At 38.1% G+C, this 21587-nt stretch overlaps 1 protein-coding gene across 9 annotated transcripts in view; it reads right to left on the bottom strand.

The window, feature by feature from the left end:
• Positions 1 to 21587, bottom strand: part of IL15 (interleukin 15) — a 75051-nt gene that overhangs the window by 39930 nt on the left and 13534 nt on the right. For 2 of the 9 annotated variants that reach the window (XM_084971050.1, XM_084971051.1), the window contains exons 2-3: positions 1804 to 1834; positions 1064 to 1229 (exon numbers count right to left, since the gene is read on the bottom strand). The exons of 3 other annotated variants lie outside the window; for them this stretch is intronic. The gene's annotated coding sequence lies outside the window, so the exon portion shown is untranslated. Of the gene's footprint in view, positions 1 to 1063; positions 1835 to 19826; positions 19907 to 21587 lie in introns of all 9 variants that reach the window. 4 more of the 9 variants (XM_005666853.4, XM_084971052.1, XM_013978869.3 and 1 more) reach the window with 3 other exon arrangements.

The following is a 21587-nucleotide window of genomic DNA, read 5'->3' on the forward strand; positions in this document are numbered from 1 at the left end:
AGATTCCTTCCCAAAGTTGCACAGCTAGGAAATGGCAGCACCAAGGCAGGAAACCAGCAGCCTCGGTTACCCATGTTTTCATGACTGTACAATGCTCCTCTCAGAATTACACACTGTCACCTCCTGTTTAGAAAATTTCCACTCCCTGACTTTTCCTGAGGCTCCTATCTTGAGAATGAAAGTTGGTCTAGGGTTTCTTCTACAGTAAAGAGTGAAAATACTCCCTGACTATGACGGGAAGACAACAGACTGCCCCAGGGTCAAAAAGATGTGACGCAAATCAATGTTTCAGCCAGGAGGGTGGGGAAGCTAAGAAAAACAGAGGGAAAAGACAGATGTGCAAAAAATTCTCCACTAAGGGGTTGGAACCCTTGGTGGAGTGGATTGAGAGTGTGTTTGGTGACAAGGCTTTGTCCTGTTCCCCATTTGGGAATTCCTAATGGATACCAACAAGAAAAGGAGCCCCACTCAACAGCCCGCCAAAGATGATAGAAAAACAAAAGGGAGGATTTATTAGGCAGAGAGAAGGACTGACTTAACACACCTGAGCCTCCGCACTGGAAGGAACTCATAAGTTTCTGCCAAAATCCACAAAAGAACATAGAACATAAGGAGAGCGCCAGAGAGGCAGTGGTGAGGCAGCTTAAAGGAATGTGGCCCCAGGACAGCAGAGATAGTTTAGAATAGGTAGATTGAGGCTCAGAGGATCTGCAGTATCTGTCTTTCAAAAGGTCTTCCCTTCTAAAACAAAATGCCTCTTAACAAGGTTGCGCATATCACATAATCCATCATTTAACACATTTTAATAAAACCACAAAGTGGTTTAACCACAATTATACAATATGTATTAACAAAAGGTATGCATCCTTTCTATATAGTTTTTAATACACAAGTTATAGTTCTATACTGTAAGCTTCACTAACAATGACAATAGACAAAGTGCAATCATCCCATAAAAAAATGTTAACAACATCAGGTTAGGTTTCCACAGAATATTAAAATAACCAACCATATAGGACTATTAAAATGAAGGTAATATAGAGGATTAAATAAAGAAGCTTACTAGTGGTAGATGATGGTAGCAGGGTGCATGCTTGTATTTATACATCATAAGAAGCTCTCAGTTTATATGTGCGTATGACTAACCAATCAAGCCTTTTGATAACTTTCTGAATATTACGCACATTAGGATAGGAAGACAAAAATAAACACACTCCACATTATCACCACTATCAGAAATAAAAAAAAAAATTCAAAAATTAGTATTTAACTCAACTCCACCCTTCCTTCCTGAATAAACAGAGCCTTGAAAAGCAGAAGACAAATTTGCTTCGTAATCTTGCTGACTGGATGAAATGAATACATATTTTTGAAGGTGAGAGTGAAAAAACAGAATATGAATTAAACCACAGGTGCTCAAACACAGGGTACACATATGTGCCCTCTTAATAAGATGAGCCACCGCTATCTGAAATTCCAGTCAAGCTTTTTATCTTAAGTTGTCCCACTGAAAAATCATACCAACATCTTAATAAATCAATGGTAATAATAGCCATTGCTTATGGAGTGCTGACTGCAGTCCAAAGACATGCACAGCACAGTAAAGGCTTTAGTTCATGCACCATTTATTGAACCCCCATGAGGCAGATCTGACTAATATCTCCATTTTTACAAACAATGAATCTGAGCTTGTCAGCAGCTAGCCTGAGGTTTGATACAATGCTCCCAAGTGGTAGAACTGAGCTTCAAATTCCAGGCAGCCAGCCACTTATACTTATGCACTGCCCTCCATGGTGCCCTCACAATGCCTTTCATGAAATTCAGCATCCATTCTCTAAAAAAAAAAAAAAAAAAAACTTTTAATGAAAGGAATAATTATTTCTCTTTTTAATTAATTTATTTTTTTAAATTAAAGGATGGTTGATTCACAATGTTGTGTTGGTTTCAGGTTTACAGCAAAATGATTCTTTTTCAGATTCTTTTCCCTTATAGATTACCAAAAGATATTGAGTGTAGTTCCCTGTGCTATACAGTAGGTCCTTGTTGATTATCTATTTTATATACAGTAGTGTATATATGTTAATTCTAAACTCCTAATTTACTCCTCCCCCCTCTCTCTTTCTGTAACCATAACTTTGTTTTCTAGGCATATAATTATTTCTTATTGTAATCAGATCCTCTTTAAATTAATACCAACTTCAAACCTCCTAACAAATCACTATAAGTGTCCCCACTGTATTCAGGAGGTAGAATAAGATGCCCTGGTAGCTATTCTTCAGAGTTTTCCTGGAATTTCTGATTAATAAAATAAAGCAGAAAAATAAGAAACTACAGTTACAACTATTCCAAAGGGTAAGACCACAGTAAATTCTACAATTATTGTAAATTGTAGAACTATAAATTCTACAATCAACAAAGATAAACACAGTACCTGAGACATCATAAGAACTAAAATGGCAAGGTCTATGCAATGATTTGGAGCAAAATAAATGATAAACAAAAATTAAATAACCAATAATTTTCATATTCATCATTCTCTATCTTAGCAATATGAAGAGGAAATTATCTAACTCACATTAGTGACAAAATTTTACAATACTCAGGGATAAATATGATAAAGAATATACTGGAACTATATGAAAATCAATAAGACTAAATTAAAAATCAAAGAAGACAAATAATTTGAGAAGTATACTTTATTCCTGAATGGAAATACTATGTGCTACAGAAATACCATTTTCCAAATCATTTCAAAAGAAATGAAATTGGAAGTAAAATTGACATTACAATCTTAAGTTCATCTGGGAAAATCCACCGGTTTTAAACAGAATAATTATGAAATAGAAAAACAATAAAGAGGAAGTAGACCTAGAAGATGTTAAAATTTACCACAATATGAAAATAAGTTTGTCACTAAAGTATTGATAGGTGACTCAATGAAATATAACACTGAATCTTGAAGTAGCAGGTAAGGGAAGAATTATTACTTAACAAAGGTTTTATGAAGCCATTGGTTAGCTATTTAGGAGAAAAAATACATTCTCATCTCACCATACGACAAATTGTCTTTTTTTTTATACAAACTGTTCATCTTTGCCCATTGTTCTGTTGCTTTGTACTTCTCAACACTCCTGGAATATCTAAGTCAATTTGGAGAGGAAGCTCCTGGTTATCTGAGTGGCAAATATTTTTTCCCAATTTATCATTCTCCTTTAGAATTTCCTTGGAGCTTTGTTTTATTTTGTTTTGGTTTGTGCCAATGAAAGGTTTGCTTGGGTTTTTTTTTTATGAGTCATATCTTTTTTTTTTCTTCTTCTTCTTCTTCTTCTCTCTCTCTTTTAGATGCTGGAATTGTGTAACAGCTAGAAATTTTTCAGTTGGATCGTTTTGGGTTTTCTCAGTATTAAGTCATCTACGAATTACAGTTTTACTTCCACCTTTCTAGATTTTATACTTCAAATTTCTTTCTCTTGTCTGACTTTGTTAACTAAGAACTCTGGTACAACATCACTAGCAGGGGTGAGAAATGGATGCAATTAATCTTGTTTGTACTTGGAGCAGAAATAACAGAAGTACCTCTAGCATTTTGCCATCATTTATGACACGGTCTTTGGGCAGTTTGGGTGTGTATGTATGTGTGAAAACATAAATAGTTTGTCAGTTTGTCAATGGTTGTAAAATGTTTAACTGTTTCGTTATTGAGCCACCGCTCTTTTTTTTTTTTTTTTTTTTTTTTTTGTCTTTTTTTTTTCTCTTTTTTGCCATTTCTTGGGCCGCTCCCGCGGCATATGGAGGTTCCCAGGCTAGGGGTCGAATCGGAGCTGTAGCCCCTGGCCTACACCACAGCCACAGCAAAGCGAGATCCGAGCCGCGTCTGCAACCTACACCACAGCTCACGGCAATGCCGGATCGTTAACCCACTGAGCAAGGCCAGGGACCGAACCTGCAACCTCATGGTTCCTAGTCGGATTCATTAACCACTGAGCTACAACGGGAACTCCAACACCTCTCTTTTTCAAGACATCCAGAATGGCGGATGCTTTTTGTCAAATGAGTAGAATTAACATATGATTTTTTTCTCTTAGATCAACCATTATGATGAAATATTTTAATAGAATTCATAATCTTTCATCCCTAGAAAGAACCTTACCTCTACTTTATCATGATATACAACTTCTTTAATGAGTTGCTGCTAATAATTTTCTCAAGAGTTTTTAATTGATATTCATAAAAACCTGGGAATAGTTTTCTTCTTGTGCAATTTTAACCAAGTTTTTGTCAGTGATAATCTCACTTCATTAAAATAACTGGAGTTTGTATTCCTCTGGATGTGTTTAAATTACACTGAAATCCCTTATTAAAAATCATTAGACAGAATGTAATATATAAATGATGCATATTGTAGTAACTAGGTAGTAACTAATACCTACGTCATAACTTTAAAAGATACATCTTATAATATTTAAGGTAACAAATAAGAGTAAAATTATATTAAATAATAAGTAGGGGAAAAACAGGGGTAGTAAAAAATTGATTAATCCAAATAAAGGCAAGAAAGGAAGAAAAAAAACTACGTAAAGAGATGGGTCAAATGGAAAAAAAAATAGTAAACTGGTAGATATAAACACAACTATAGCAGTAATTGAATTAAATGAAAAGGGACTAAATATTCTTACAAAAGACTAAGATTGTCAGGTTAGATTAAAAACAAAAATGTAAAACTCACATACATGTTGTTTTAGGAGGCAAACATAAAACATAAGGACAATGACAGGTTGCAAGTAAATGGAAAGGAACCAACTATAATGGAAAATATTAAATTCATTTTAAAAAAGAAAGTAAATGGAAAGGAACATATGTATCATGCAAACACAAAATGAAATAAGCTGGGGCAGCTGTACTAATATTGGAAAAAGCAGACTTGAAGGCACCTCACTTACTAAAAACAGAGGGGGGCATTTCATACCCAAGAAAAGGTTGATCCAACAGGCGGATATCATGATAAAAAAAAATGCAGCCTCCTAAAATCATAGCTTTGAACTTTATAAAGCAAAATTAACAGAACTAGACAAAGGGGAAAGGCAAATTCACCGTCATTTAGGTGATTTAAAAATCTCTCACTCGGAAGCTAGTAGAACGGCAGTAAAAGAAGAATTCAGCAAGGATGGAGTAAAAACAATTAATGGAAGCAAGGACGGAAAAAAACAATTAACATACCTGATCTGCTTGACATGAATGGTGCACTGTACCTCCAAACGTCAACATTCACACTTTTTAATTTTTGGAATACTAGCCAAAGGTGATCAGATGTTGGACCAAAAAGAAAGCCATTACATGTAAAGGACTAAAATTATTCAGAGTTTATCATCTGACAGAATTCTAGCTGTGAAATCAGTAACGAAAAATAAATTAATAGGGGATTCTCAGTTGTGTGAAAAATAAACAATACGCTTTTTAAATAACTCATGAATCATAGAAGAAATCCCAATGGAATTCAGGCAAACAAGAAAGATATGACGTCATCATTAAGCACAGGAAAAAACGGATTCTATTAAAGAGTGTAATTCCAGGAAAGCAGGAGAAGGTAAAAATGGAAAAGCAGCAGAAAAGGGTGAGGCTGAGAGACAGAAGGGCTGCAGGGTCATTCCCAAGTGCACAGAGCTACAGAAACTGCACCTTTGCAGTCAAACCCCCCAGCAGATGAAGGGGCAAGAATATGCTCCTAACTCCTGCCTCCCATTAGTCAAAGATTAGCCAGACAGCCTTTAAACTTGTCCATGTGTCTTCGTCAGGAGGAAATCACCAGCAGAAAACCCATGATGTGAGCAGGTGTGAGACCTCCACGTTGTGGAGTCCTTCAGAGCTTATAAGAGGTGGCTTATGCACCAGTTCTGATCTCCTCCAGCTTTGTCAGCAGAAGCCCCTTTCTGCAAGTGCATTTCCCTCCTTATTGAAGGCAAAGCCCCTTTCTGCAAGTGCATTTCCCTCCTTATTGAAAGATTTGCTTTCTGAGATCTGCCACTCATAGGACAAAGAATCTTTCTTCATTTCTCCCAGCAGCTACCCTCCTGCTCAAGCTTAGTCCCCCCCTCATAACTGGGCTCTCTTCTGTCAACTGGTAATTGTTGACAGCTGTCATCATGGGGTCCCCTGCACATTCCCATTCCTCTCTGTTCCTCCAGTGGAACTTGCTGCAAGAATTCTACTAGCCTCGGTTACTTTAGCCTATGCTCCACTTGTTTTGGATTTTATGGCTTTTCACTTTCTCTGAGTTTCGCTCTAGACTTACTTTGTGGGTTTTCCACAATCCCATTCTACACGATTTCCATGAGGAGAATTACACTTGGCCCAGTCCGCTGCCCTGTTCATCATGGAACCAGGAAGGATTGTTTTAAAATTGTTAAGTGTCAGTACTGATGAGGATGCAATGTCACTAAGATTCACAAAAAGATGGCGAAGATGTAAATTTGTACATATTTTTTAGAATATGCCTTGAGCACCATTAAAATATTTACAACTTTAAACATCTTCATTCCTCTCCTAGAAATCTTCCTAATAAAATTTTCAGAAATCTAGTTGGAGATTTATTAGGAAATACACTAACTGAAGTATTATTTTAATAACAACAGATTGATGAAATTATAATAGGTAGTGATATATGTCATATTGGAGTATTATATACACATTAAAAATAATATTTACCTAGCTTACGTAATGTCACAATTTGCTGCTAAACAGACAAAAATACAAGGTGGATTTTCAATATTTTTATATCAGCCATGTAGAAAAACATAATCCTGGAAAGAATCATGTAGTAAGCTGCCTCTTAGTTACTGCATTACTGGTGATGTTTTTCCCACGTTCACTTTTCTATAGTGTTCACTCTTACTTATAGTGAGCACATATTACTTTGATAATCAGAAAGATAATAAGAAATAAAATCTTGAGACTCTCCCTCACATCAGATAAGAATAGCTATCAGGGACTTTTACAGAGGGACCACATCAAAATGCCTCTGCTTTTAAGCAACCCCAAGGAAGCTGCTCTGTCTCCTAGACTTTTTATGAAGAATTCCCTAAACTCAAAAAACAACTTACGGAAAAACCAGGAATCAAGGAGAATTCTGAAAAACCGAAAGCACTTTTCTTATGACTTCAAAACAACTGAGGGGAGATTTCTCTTAAGTTCTTGCATACTTCAAGTATGATTTCATTTAAAGAAAATTCCCCTGGTTTTTGCCCCAGAACTGACCATAATGGAATTTTTAAAATAAAATGTTTTTTTATTCTTTCATAAACAGTGACAACAATTTAGAGCTATGCTGCTACTATAAAAATATCCCATGTTCTATCCCTCAACATCCAAAATGCCCTCTTTCTTCTTCTTTGAGCCTTCAATGGCAGCAATACATAAATGCGTTTATCCCTAAGACTCAGTGAGTTGTTTCTTTTTTTTTCTTTTTAAGGCCACACGTGATGCATATGGAAGTTCCCAAGCTAGGGGTCCAATCGGAGTTGCAGCTGCCAGCCTACACCACAGCTATGGCAACACAGGAGCCAAGCTGCATGTGCAACTTATGCCCCAGCTTGTGGCAACTCTGGATCCTTAACTCACTGAGCAAGGCCAGGGATCAAACCCACATTCTCATGGACACTATATCAGGCTCTTAACCTGATGAGCTACGATGGGAACACCATTTAAGTTGTTTCTTGAGTTTAGGGAATTATTTATAAAAATTCTAGGAGGAGTTCCCGTCATGGTGCAGCAGAAACGAATCCGACTAGGAACCATGAGGCTGTGGGTTCTATCCCTGGCCTTGCTCAGTGGGTTAAGGATCCGGTGTTGCCATGAGCTGTGGTGTAGGTCGCAGGTGCAGCTTGGAACTGGTGTTGCTGTGGCTCTGGCGTAGGCTGGCAGCTTCAGCTCCGATTCGACCCCTAGCCTGGGAACCTCCATATGCCGCGGGTGTGGCCCTGAAAAGATAAAAGGCAAAAAAAATTAATTAAATAAATAAACAAATACAAATTCTAGGAAACAGAGCAGTTTCAAGGAAGCACATGAAGTTAATGGATATCTTTTACTTTGAAGAAGCAAAGAATGGTTTCTTCATACTTTTTCTTTCAATTTATATTTATTATTTTCTGATGCCAGAAATGATTGCACAAGAGAAGAATTCATTTTTACCCCTCTTAGGAGTCTTGCAAAGAGTTTCAGTTTTCATAAACCACTGCTTATTTATTCCATCGCTTATCCTGATTTATACGGATGGTGCAGAAATCTTTCCAAAGGAGTTCAATATTATAACTGAAAGTAAAAATGAAATGTCTGTGTTCACTTTATCAAGAAGCAGCCAGTTACCTGGACTTCCGTTTCTGCGGATGTAATGTGTTTAGTTTTGCGGATGTAATGTGTTTAGTTTCCGTTTCTGCGGATGTAATGTCTTTGGTCTTTAGGGCCACACCCAGGGCATATGGAGGAGGAGATTCCCAGGCTAGGGGTCCAGTCGGAGCTGTGGCTGCCGGCCTACACCACAGCCACAGCAACAAGGGATCCGAGCTGCGTCTACGACCTACACTACAGCTCATGGCAGAACCAGATCCTTAACCTACTGAGCAAGGCCAGGGATCGAACCCACATCCTCATGGACGCTAGTTGGGTTTGTTAACCACTGAGCCAAAACAGGAACTCCAATTTTGAGTCTATATTTGATTTTACATCATTCTCAAAGATTTTTCAAAAGTTTCAAGTCATTCAAGATTCCAATCTACATTATTTTTGAATTTCCTAACATTAGTAAAATCATTCATAAATTGGGTATTGCATTACATTTATTTTTATTATTTAATTTGTACCCTGGTTCTTTTAAAACTAACTTAAAAACACAGCAGAAAGTGAGATGCAGAATTTCTTCATCTTGTGTGCCAAGGGTTGGCAGACTATGACCCATGGCCCAAACTTTACCTGCCACTCATTTTCATAAATAAGTTTTGTTGGGACAAAGCCAGGCCCATCCATGTCTGCATCTGCTTTCCAGCAACAAGGGCAGAGTTGAATAATTGTGACAAAGATCATTTGGCCGGGGAAGCCTAAAATATTTCCCATCTGGCTCTTTTCAGAAAAAATCTGCACACCTCTGTTATGTGTAATGTTCTCTATTCTCAGAAAATGCTTTCAACATTCCATGACGAGTGGCATTTTGTTTTTAACTAAGATGCTCATTTTTAAAAATTCTGGATATATGTGTGTGTGTGTGTATGTATTTCCAGGATATAAATATATACATAAAACATCACCTGGTTTGCCGCATCTTCATTATTATTAATCACATTACTACCTAAATAGGTCTATCTCCATGATGTAATTGTTAAAAGCCTTACTTACACAACCTCTTGAAGGCTGGCTATCTGCTACCATTGACCTCTTTGCTTCCTGTGACATTATCAACATGGCACATGAGGGGACATTGTTTCAAAGAGCCACATGATCATATGTAGGAATGGATTCTGTAGGATAAAATGATTAAAAAATCATCTACTGGATAATCTTCCCTTCCTTGGGTGTGTGCAACTGATCATGCTAGAAAACACAGGAAGATTCATATGAAGAAAGTTTCCTAAGTCAACGGGAATTTTTTTTGGATTAATAGTTTCTAAAATCATCCGTCTTTCTCATAATTTAACTCACATCTATGTTGACTATAGCAGCTTCATTTGGGAAACGTGATAATCATACATCACTTAAAATGCACTATAACATTTCATGCAGTTCCTTAATAAAATGGCTTTCATTTTCCCAGGAAAAGTACAAAGGAAATGCGATGTCAATTGCATTTGTGGACTTGATGTCAAGTTATTAACCAGCTCTCAGGAAGACGCTGAAAATAAGTTGCAAACATCTGTTCTAAGAGTGAAATGGCAAAGTATACTCAGACACTGAGTAGTAAAATACATTATAATAACGTATTTTCAAGTGATTTTTAATGCCAACAGATTACTCTACCAGAAAACTTTAAAGCAGTATATCTCTCACTTTTAAAGAAGGTAGTCTAACTTACAAATGCCATTTTAAAAAGTTAAGCAGTGTAATTCCCATTTTATGAAATAAATTAAGAAACATCCTAAACATTAAGTTCAGGATGGTCTGTGATATAAAGGACATTTATATTAATAACAACATTATCCATATAATCTCATTTTTTACTATTATTGATTTAGTGTAAGTTTCATATAGTGGTAAGTCCAAAGTTTAGCCATCCAATATGCATGCTTGCATGCTGGTACTTTCTTGAATTATTCATTTAAAACGCTTTACTCAGAACTTACTGTGTATAAGGAAATACATTAGATACTCTAATAACTGGTTTTACCCTTTAAGAAACTTTCCAACAGTGGGGGAAAAACCGCAAACAACTCAGTAATGCTCTTAGTGTTTTAGCAGAAGAATAAAGAAAGCCCCTTGTAAAACCAGAGTGTTAGGCAATTAATCCCAAAGAGATAACTTGGAAAGACTTCACTGAGGTGACATTTGAGCTGGCTTTGAAGGATAAGTAGTGTTACTCTAGCAAAGGGAAGGCTGCTTGCAGAGGCTCAGAATTCAAGAGGGTAAGCGAGGAATGGATTTGAAATGTGGCTTTATTCTTGCCCTGGAACTGGTGACTAGAACCCAATGTTGGGGATAAAGAAGCATTAAGCTCTCCCATATTCTAAAGAGAGTTTTATAGCTAGGTCTAGACATCTGCTCCAGGGAAAACTCAGAGGCAGGCAAACCCTTAATACTTCTACCACCTCCAAGCCACCAACTCTGCCCCAAGATCCCATTCTGGGTCCATATACAGAAGACTAAAATATCAGGATGGAAAGGGAAAGGCAATGACTGGGATCACCAGCCAGGAAGTGCAGCAGGACTACACACAAGAGAGACTATACTATGAACTGAATTGTATGTCCCCCAAATTCTTATGTTGAAGCCCCACCCCCACCATGAAGGTATTTGGAGATGAGGCTTTGGGAGGAAATTAGGGTTTAATGAGGTCATAAGGGTGGGGCTCTCATGATAGGATTAGTGACTTTAGGAGAAGAGATACATCAGAGAGCTTCCTCTCTTTCTCTCTCTCTGTCTCTATCTCACTATCTCCTCTCTCTCTCTCTTACTGTGAATACACAGGTAGCTATCTGCAAGCCAGGAGTGGAGTCCTCACCAGAGAACTCAATCAGCTGACATCTTGATCTTGTACCCCTCAAGCCTCTAGAAGTCCAGGTATGGTATTTTGTTATGGAAGCCCGAGCTGACTAGTACAAATTGGCATCTCATCCTCTGGCTGGACATCATATAGATTGCTTATGTGCTCTTAAATTTACCTGGCTAAAGAAAAAAAAAATAGTGGTGAAACGTATCAGATTTTGTTTCCAGTGTTTGATCTAGCAAAGCTGTGTGAATTTCCTACCTGTGGAACAAGGCTGGCTTCCTTTATACAGGGACTCAAAACCCAGACCTTGTGGGCTGTACCATTAGGGGAGGGAATTGAGAGGGTAGCAAGAGGTTAAGCCTAATCAGCCACAGAGGGCTGCTGTGGAGACCACTACAGGTGTGTGGAAGAACTCACCAGCACAGCCTACGGGAGAGCCCAACTTTGGAACCTTCCATGTAGAAGGTATCAATGGTTCATTCTTGTTAGCCAGGAAGAGAAACAACAACCAGAGGATAGCCTAGTTAAATCAGGAGCTATCTGGTCCATCTGCCCTATGCCTCCCTCTCAGTCCCCAACTTCTAGAGGTCAAAACCAGAAGTTTAGAAAGCATGAAGCATGAAGATGTGGACCACACCCTTTTCCCCCTACTGGTCCCAAAGGCCTAACTTGAGCTGAGAAGCATATGGAAATGAGACTGGGATTTTCAATGGAGTGGACAATGGAGTGGACAATTCAGTAATTGGAAGTGACCAAAATGCTATAAGATCTGACACTTTTGCAAACAGATAATTACAAATGGATCATGAGGGAAGTTGTTCCAGAAATACTGAAGACAGAGCAATAAATAGGTCTTTCATGCCACATGTTATGGAGTGAAAGGGAAGAGGCAATGACTGCTCAGAAAAGAGTAATTCATTTTCAATTTATTTAAGGCAAATTCCTATTCCATTATTTCTCCCACTCTCTAGTAATGTCTTTTCTAGTTCATTCTCTTTCAAATTCCTTTTAAAACAATCTCTCACCTGACCCATTACTATTATATAAGAAGAAGAAGAACAAGAATCCTTATGAAGCTTTTTGCTGAAAGAAAAAATGATTATGGTTTTGAGAAAAATGTTTATTCAATTTAAAAGCTATCTTAGACACAGCCATCAATCTTAGCTCTTTCGGGTTTTTTTTGTTTTTACTATTTTTTTTTTTCTTTCTCCTCTGCATCATGTTCCCGTAACAGCCAATTCCTTAGTTCTGGTTTAACTTCCTACTCCCATTATCTCAGAAGAGCTTTTCCTTTGAGATTTTGCTTGGGTATTTTTTTTCCCTATCTTCTCCACGAACCTTCATCAACTCCATTGAGCACACCTAAGAGAGACCCCTTCCTTGAGCATTCTTCCTCTCTAACCAGGAAACAAGCTTCCTGGAAAGCCAACACAACTGATGAATTCTGCAGGAGGCATGAGATTGAAATTAGCAAATATGCTGAAAGGCACAGGATGGGCACTGAGACCCATATGATTCTCACAAGGAAGGACCCTGAACCTGCTATGGTTACACCTGTTTACCCCCTGAGCTTCAAAGGAAGGGTGAATAAGAGTGGCTAAAACTGTGGTTTAAAGCTGGGTGGACTCCTGCCTTTCATACCCTATGTAGTCTAACCTTTCAATTATTAGCAGTAAAGGCTAATGCTTCTAGGAAGATAGTAGGCTAGCTTTTACAGGAAACACCTAACAAAGGGTGACCAAAATATTTTAAAAACAAAAAATTTCAACTCAGCTCTTCTGCTGTTTTGTCCCAAAATCTGCCTCAAGTTAAACAATACACCATTGAAGCATGACAGCAATGCACACTCTCCATTGCTGCACAGCAGTGATAACAGAAGATTAAAACTGACCTATCCAGATCGTTGGCCCATATGCAGCCAAACACATATCTGGGAAAACTCTTACCTTGTCTTTTAATTAATACTTATTTAAATACATACTTAGAATCAAAGCGCATTAGATACTCCAAAGAACTTCCAGCCAGGCATCCACATTTCACAGAGGAAAATAAAAAACGGGTCCCAAAGAGACTAAATGATTTTCTTCGACCAGAAGGGCTATCTCAGAATTGCTATGCATTTCCAGAAAAGATGCAAAGGTACTATTCGGAGCTGTAGTGAACAACGAAGCACTCGATACGCCAGCTGAGAGCTATCCCCAGGACTGCTCTCAGTGAGAGAGAGCTGCCCAGCACAAGGTCACAATACTCCTGGGGGGCTGGCTCCCTTCCTTGGAGTTGGAACATCCCTGCATGGTCATCACAGCTTCAAAGCTGGAGGAACACGGGGTTGACTGGCTGAGGCCTCTGCTGAAACTGCATCCCACTCCAACTTCTCCCTCTACCCACTCACTTCCATCAGGTGAAGTTCCTGCGAACAACCCCAGGAAGTCTCCTGCATGGACGTCTCCAACTCAGAGTCTGCTTCCCAGGGAAGCCAACTTAAAAAAAGAGTATATTCTATTACTTGAGAAAATGGATGGCTAAGAAACACTTGGATTAAACTGACATAGATTGTAGGTCTTCCTTTAATTTGACAATCTGTACCACGAAACTCCAATGACTACCCAGAGTTACCGAAAGTTATTTCGCCAAGGAACATCCTCTGAGACTTGTGTTCTGTGGAATCTTTTCTGGGAAACGTGAATGCAAGTCACTCAAGCTCATGTTAGATTTCAATTGCTAAAGTTACTCATGTCAATATTTCCTGAACTGGCAAAAGAATGGAAATAACAATAGGAGAACAATTTTTAAAAATTGAGGAATGCTTAGATTAAATTCTGATGTGTCCACTTAACGAAACAGTATGCATCCACGGGGAGTAAAAAGAGAAATCCTGTAAGTTCTAGAATGAAAATGGATCCAGTGTACCCAGAATGTATTTGTTTCTAAAAAGGAGAAGGATTAAATATATGTGTACATGTTCTTGTGTGTGCACAAATATTTCATATACCCTGGAAAATAAGAGCACTAATTTATTTCTACAGAAAGAAATTAAAAAGCACTTTGACCCTTTAAATTTTAAATCATGGAAACAGATAACTGCTTCAAATAATTCAAATTTTGAAAATTAAAAGCAAAACACTGCCAAGTAGTAGATAAGCAGATATTTAAACACTTCGTCTAATCACATATGAAGAAATTCTCGGAAACAATGTGAGGTAGCCTCTGTAAAGTTACTTCAACTCTGGGCTCTGTGAGGACAGGAACCGTATCTTATTTGTTTATTCATAATGCCTGAAGCCTAGCAGAGCGTCTGAACCAGAGGCAGCAGTCAATAATTTTATTTTATTTTTTGCTGTGCACATGGCATGTGGAAGTTCCCGGACCAGGGCTCAAACCTGCACCACAGCAGAAACCCGAGCCACTACAGTTACAATGTCAGGTCCTTAACCCACCAAGCCACCAGGGAACTCCAATTTCTTTGTTTTAAAATTTAATCCTCTTGCTTCCATATAGCAAATGATTTAAAAGAGCCCTTTCTTTCCTTCTTTCCCTTTCTTTTTTTTTAAAAAAAGCGTTTTTATGTGGGATCCACAGAAACTCTAGAAATGGAGAAAAAATGGCACATTCTCCTAATAGATTTCCCTGCTTTGGTTTTCCTCATATTAGCCTAGAGTCAGCAACATTTAAAAAGTATCTGGAGCTCTGCTGTCCGATACAATAGCCACTAGCCATATACGGCTATTTAAATGTAAATATTCATTATTGAAAATAAAATGAAGCTAGAAATTCACATCCTCAGTTGAGCTAGCCACATTTCAAGCCATGTATGGTTAGTGCGATCATGGTGGACCCAGAAGATAGAGAACATTTTCATCACTGCAAAAATTTCTGGATGGCACTCAACTAGGTATAGTACAGACTTTGGTTTCTGATAAATCTGGGTGAATTCCAACTTAGGCATTTATTTTAGTAGGGTTTAGAGAAAGTTAATCTCTAAGTTTCTTCAGCTGTGGCATAGAGAAAATTATAACCTCTACCTCACTGGGCCACTGTGAGGTTCAAGTAAGTTCATGCAGACTACACCCAGTGAACACTTGAAAATGCTACGTCTCAGCGATGATCACCACGGTGAATGCAATTCCTCACCATGAACCAGTCATCTCATCTCTCACATTCCGGTTCTGCTACCCTTCCCACAGGACTGGAAAGAGAAGAAGTGGCCATGAACATGATCAGAGTCTAGTTCAGTGTTATTCAAGTTCTAGTTTACAACCGAGAACACGTGCACTAATCGCTTCTTCAGGAAAGTTTTGTTAGGAAAAAAATATCAGATGAACTAAACGTGTTATTGATTAGGTGAATTACATCTGGTGCAAGCTCTTTATTAGGGCAGGTCCTAGGAACAAACATTTTCCGACTTTGGATTGCAATAGCCTTGGTGGAAACACATATCCCTTATATTATTTTTAAATTCTCACGGAGTCTGTTAAACCGTTCCAGAAGTAGGGCCAAATCTAGGGTGACAGAATAGAATGGGAAAGGACAGCTGGATCAGTCCAGGTAAGGTTTTTATAGTTGGTAACATTGAGCTAAGTTTTGAAGAACATAAATATGATGAAGGAAGAGACAGAAGTGGAAAAGAATGACAAAGGCCTAATACCAAGAGAAAGGAAAGGGACAAATGTGAGAGAAGCCTCGTAGCTTTAGCCCTTTAAAAACAAAGCAATATCTTCCTTTTATCCCATAGGCCAAGACACCCCCTTGTTAATTTGTGGCTTCTCAAACAGAAAACGATATAGTCTTGATATTAAAAGACTATTAAAAGATTATAAAGTGGCCAATTTTGGCCTGTTTAGTCCTACTACGCAGTATCTTCATATAATTGGAATATTACATATAAATAATTTTAAACTCTAAAATGTATATGGAAAGCTATTCTGGCAACTTCAAATATTTGCACTTAAAGAGACAGGAACTATGATGGAAAAAATAAAAATCATTAAAAAATAAAAAGATAAATGAGCCCCAAACCAAGAAGTTCCCAAGTGTGTGTTTATAATGAATGTTCTTCTTTTGCCTCCTTCAGGTATTTGTATAAAAAGATCTATATAAAAATTATTCTTTGTCATAAAAATCAACCAATCATTACTAAACAATTTTCCAGTACTGCCACTCCAGATAATTGTTTAACTATTAAAGTGTGTGTTATGATTTATAATAGCCTTACTGGTACCAATCTCTAGATGATTGCCCGGTGCTGCCGAGGAAGACATACCTCATCTGTTGTAGCATGAAATGCTGTATGACATTTATAATGATGCATATTTCTTATTACCTGCTGATAATAACCTATGAGTGAAAATGACAGCTTAATGATATAGCTGCTCTCCTGCTGGCAAATAACTGGATTCAAACATTTCTATGGCTTCTCACTAATCTCAACCAGAAGCAAGGAAGTATGACTACCACAGTCCTCCGAAACAACACTTAAAATTAAGTTTAAAAAAAAAAAAAGCTAAAGCAAAGCTAATTTTTAATGAAATACAGGCACAATTAAGTCCATTAATTCCTCAGTACCCTGTCTCACTAGAGCTGGTTATCATTTTCCTAATGTTTTATTTCTCTTGCTGATTAGGCTTCTGGTATTTCCCACTCCAAATATTTGGCTTGTTGTGAAGTGGATCAAATGATTTACCCTGAACACTGAATCAACCCAGTGGGCCATACATGTGCTATAGCTATCTTGTTTCTGAGGTATGCCTCAGAAGCTTGTTTCTGAAGCTTGCAGGGCTTCTCCCTGACAAGTTAGACTAAACTTCCCAAGTCTACAGAGAAAAGCAGAAGTGCCTATGAAGCCGCTCTGAGGTTGGCTGTCTCCATTAATAAAGTTTATTTAAAAACTGGCAGAGTGCTTGGCCTCCCAAGTTCCAGTGTGGTCCATGTGGCTGCTGGCTTGCTTTTCCCTGGATTAGATGGTGGAACATGTTTACCTTTCTGGCACTGCTGGTTCTTTCTTCTCCGCCAGCACTGTGTGTCACTACCTAGTACATAGATAACAAAATGCTTGCACCCAGATTAGGAGACTTAATCAGTTTTAGTTCTTGACCTCCTTTCACTGGTCTCATTAAATATTCTTATTTAAATAGTAGTTACTAAAATTACTATGAATGGATCATCATTCCAAACTTCTCGCCATTTTTCTCAGATTTCTGCTTCTCCCATGTTCCTCAGCTTTTGTGCAAAGAAAATGGGCTGTACAGACGTCATCAAATACTTAATGTGCCCCATTCCTTCTGTGGGATTATGTATTTGTTATAGTTCTTAAGATTCTGACCCTTTCTGCTGGATGCCCAAGATGGCTACATTTTTGTAGTTTCAACTTACTTTTAAGGACTGTTTTGGTTTGTTTTCAGAGGGGATTATGAAGAGGCAAATGTGGGTGGCTTCTTCCTGCACCAGAGCCACCCCTAAATTACAGAGGCTGCGCTATTAACTAAAATGGCCATATTACTCACAAGAAGATTCTTTGAAAGACGTGGAATGAGAACAAAGGAAATTGGAAAGTCTTGCAGAATATATGTACAACATAGGCTTTTCTCCATCCAGCTAGAGAACATAGCATTCTAAGCAGTTAGCATTAAATGGGTCACTACCATGGGCTGGAACCACAAGCATTCATTTTTATAGAAATAAAACCTCTCTGGGTTCATGTAAACAACGGCAGTGGGCACTGCCATGGAATAGACTGGAAGCCTACAGACCTGGACCCTGGTTCTGGTTCTGTCTTTAGACAGCTATGTGACCAGAGCAACGCTGTTCATGTCTCTTAACCTCAGTTTCCTCATCTCTAAAACAGGGAAGCTTGATTGGAATGTGTCTAAAATCCCTTCCAGTATTCTATTAAGGTCATAGGTTGGTTACCAGCATATTATCAAATTCATCCATGTTATGTTAAAACCATCTCATTTGAACTTGAAGGAATTCCTCTTGTCTAATCCTCCTAATTTCCCAGAAGAGAAAAAAAGTGCAGAGAAACTAAATGTATTGTCGAGTGTTATACAAATAGGTAAAAACAGGTCTACCTTGTGTTGGATGCCCAGCTTAATCCTTCACTGGCAGTTCATTCGCCAACAGGGAGCACAAGGCATGTGCTATGCCTGGTACCGCCTCACGATATTAGCTCATTTTCAAAACAGGTCTACTTGTCCCTAAAAATCTAGGGTTATAATATGCTTGAGGCTTTCAACCTTGTTTATAAGGTGATAACTAAAGGGCTATCTTAATAGATTCTGAATTGTTTTTCCTTCACACCTTAGTTTAACAATCCTGTGCCAGTAGCACTAGCAAAATGCTGCTACACTGCCACTTATTTCCAAGCAGCTGCTTTCTGGGTCAGAACAACGAAAGTAAACACACCACCCACAACTGCTATGAAACAAGTCTGATTCATCCTAACTCACTGTAGCCCAATTTACAGCTCTGTCTCAGAGGAATGGAAAGATGGAATTTTCACAATCTCCTTTACACTGTGGCCAAGCTACCACACTCTTGCTTTTATACTGGGATCTTTGGGATTTTTGTCCAATGTTGTTTCACCACAATAATGGTGAATATTATTATATATTTACATAGCTACTGTTTCCTGAATGAATCAGTTGGGAGGCAGGAGACCAGATAGTTCTTAGGTTAGAGGAAGACCCAACAAGGGTAGCTGGCTCCGTCTTTGGAAATCCACCTTGTGGATTCTTAAGAAATCAGATGGTTTGTAGAATGCCAAGCCATGCTCAGGAACTAATGCCAAATCTGTGAAAAACCCTTGGGAGAAAGAAATTCTATTTCAGTTTGGCAGCCCAGAGCTGGACAGAGTCAGAGACGAGAAACAGAGGGTGAGATGAGGAAGAAGGTTCTAGTTGCTGTCTCCTGCTCCCTCCCTCATTTTCCCCAAAAGGTAGGATGGAGAGATGCCTGCTTCATTTGACTGATACTTGCTGGCTGTGCCTATATGGTGGGGCACTCAGAAAAACTGTCAACACCAACTACAGAAGCCCAAACCCTGGGTCCAAGTAATTGCTTTTCCCATAACTACTTCCAGATAATGAGGCACCAACAGCAAGAGACTGGAAAGGATCCTTGGAAAACAAGGTATCAGAAGAGTGGAGAGTCACAGAGTTGTTAAATGCAGAAGGCAAGAGTCAAAGTTCTTCAACCTGAAGGATGCCCCTACCAACATATTTGGAGAACCCTAACCCAGAGCCAAGGGTGTTGGCTCCCAGCAGATAGACACTAGAGTAACAATGATCTCAATTTAAGAAAGAGAAGCATACAGGGAAGAATGTACAGTGGGGACTCTGCCAAAGAGTGACGGACACTGGAAAAAAGTGTGTCAGATGTGGAAAGCCTAGTGGAACAGATAAGAATTGAAATAAGAATTTCATAAAATAATAAATACTTTGTGGAACAGTAAGAGGGATTTTGGAAACATGAATCAGGAGGAAGAAATTATGAATAAATAACTGAGTATAATAAATATTTTTTAAAATAAAGGATAAAGTAAGGAATTAAGTAAGTCGCTTGAATGCCAGAATGAATACTGCTGTAGCATGAAACAATGAGCACCACAGATCAAGGACTATCCTGGAAGGCACTAGGGACTCACAATTAGAAGAAGAAAATGAATGAAGAGTCGAATGATATGGAGGATGAAAGCAGAAATTCCAACTTCTGTCCACTTGTGGTCTGGAAAAAAATTAGGGAAATAAATGAGAAAATAATAATCAAGATTTTTCAAAAATCGCAAACGTTAAGACCTCAAAATAAAGACGATACAGTTAAAAACAAACCCACAGTCAAAGTCAGGAATATTTTAGTGGAATTCAAGAATATTCAAGCTAAGTAAAAACTTCATAATATTCATTAGTATGGAAGCAGAGAAAGGTCAGATAGACATCAGGCTTCTCGAGGGAAACAACAGATACAAGAAGATAATGGAGTCGAGTCCCCACAATATTGAAGAAAAACAGCCCTGTACCTGGAATTAAATATCCAGGGAAATCATTACTTAAGTGTGCTGATGCAATGAATATATTCACAGGCTTATCAGGGCTCAGAAAAATTCACCCTTCATTGACCCTGCCTGAAATAATTTTTGAAGGAAGCAAAAAGATACAGGAAACAAAGGTAAGTAAAGAACTTAGAGTCTACTACTGTTAAACAAGCAGAACATATAAAGCACTAAGAATACTGCTTGGTACATAGTAAGTGCTCAGTAAAAAGGAGCTATTATTAGCTTCGTCTTCAGTACTGTGTTAATTAGTGGCACTAATTTGACATCCTCATCATTTCCCAAAACTAAAGAAGATGCTTTTTAATTCTGTATTATGTATGACATTTACTAGGGATTTTTTCAGTATATCTCATTGATTCATTGATTCATTTATTAGTGCATTTATTTGGAAGATCCCACCTTATCTTATAAAGCTCTTACCTAAGAGCTTGATAATAACTTGTTCTGTATCCCTGAAGAACATATTGATAGATTTTCTAATATCGGGCCATCTATATAATCCTCCTCAAGTAAACTCTACTTTATCGTGGTCAGAGCATCTTCCTGCTGTGTTTTATTGTTGTATTATGTTAGCTAACATCTTATTTAGTGTTGAAAAATGGTACTGATTTTTTGTTACTCTTCTGCCCGGCAATCTCGCTGAACTCGCTCACTGATTTTAGTAGTTTGTTCATTTTCACAGCTTTCATTTATAAACAGTGATGATTTTATTTCCTCCCTTTTAAATGTTATGCCTCTTATGAGTTTTCCCAGTGAGGCAACACCTGCCAGAAGAGTAAAGGCTCTGGAGAGAGACCTGGTTCAAATTCCAATTCCACCTCACCGTGGAACCTGGCCAAGTCACTTCACCTCTTGGTGCCTCAGTTTTGTCACCTGAAAAGTGGCAAGGAAAACACCTCATGAAGTTTGGGAGGGTTACACAAGTGAAAGTGCTTGACACATGACTGACAATAAATGCTAACTACAGTCCTCTCTCTGCACCCATCAGGGATTGGTTTAGGACCCCCATGGATACCAGAATCCACAAATGCTCAAGTCTCTTACATAAAAACATGTGATATTTGCAAATAACCTACACACATTCTCCTGTATACTTTGAACCATCTGTAGATAACATAAAATAACTAACACAATGTAAATGTTATGTAAACAATTGCCAGTGAGCAGCAAATTCAAGTTTTGCTTTATAGAACTTTCTAGAATCCACCCCCCCCCAAAAATTTTCAATCTGTAGTTGGTTGAATGAGGATGTGGAACACACAGATAGAGAGGACCAGTTGTAGGGAAATATTTAAGAACGAAATGAAATTAAGAACGAGAGACACCTAACCCAATCTTCGTGGTCTAGAGGAA

The sequence above is a fragment of the Sus scrofa genome, chromosome 8, assembly GCF_054392235.1.
Source record: "Sus scrofa isolate SSC_HxYL_T2T_F1_AM1 chromosome 8, Sscrofa_HxYL_maternal_Yorkshire_Landrace_v2.0, whole genome shotgun sequence".
In the NCBI taxonomy this organism is placed as follows: domain Eukaryota; kingdom Metazoa; phylum Chordata; class Mammalia; order Artiodactyla; family Suidae; genus Sus; species Sus scrofa.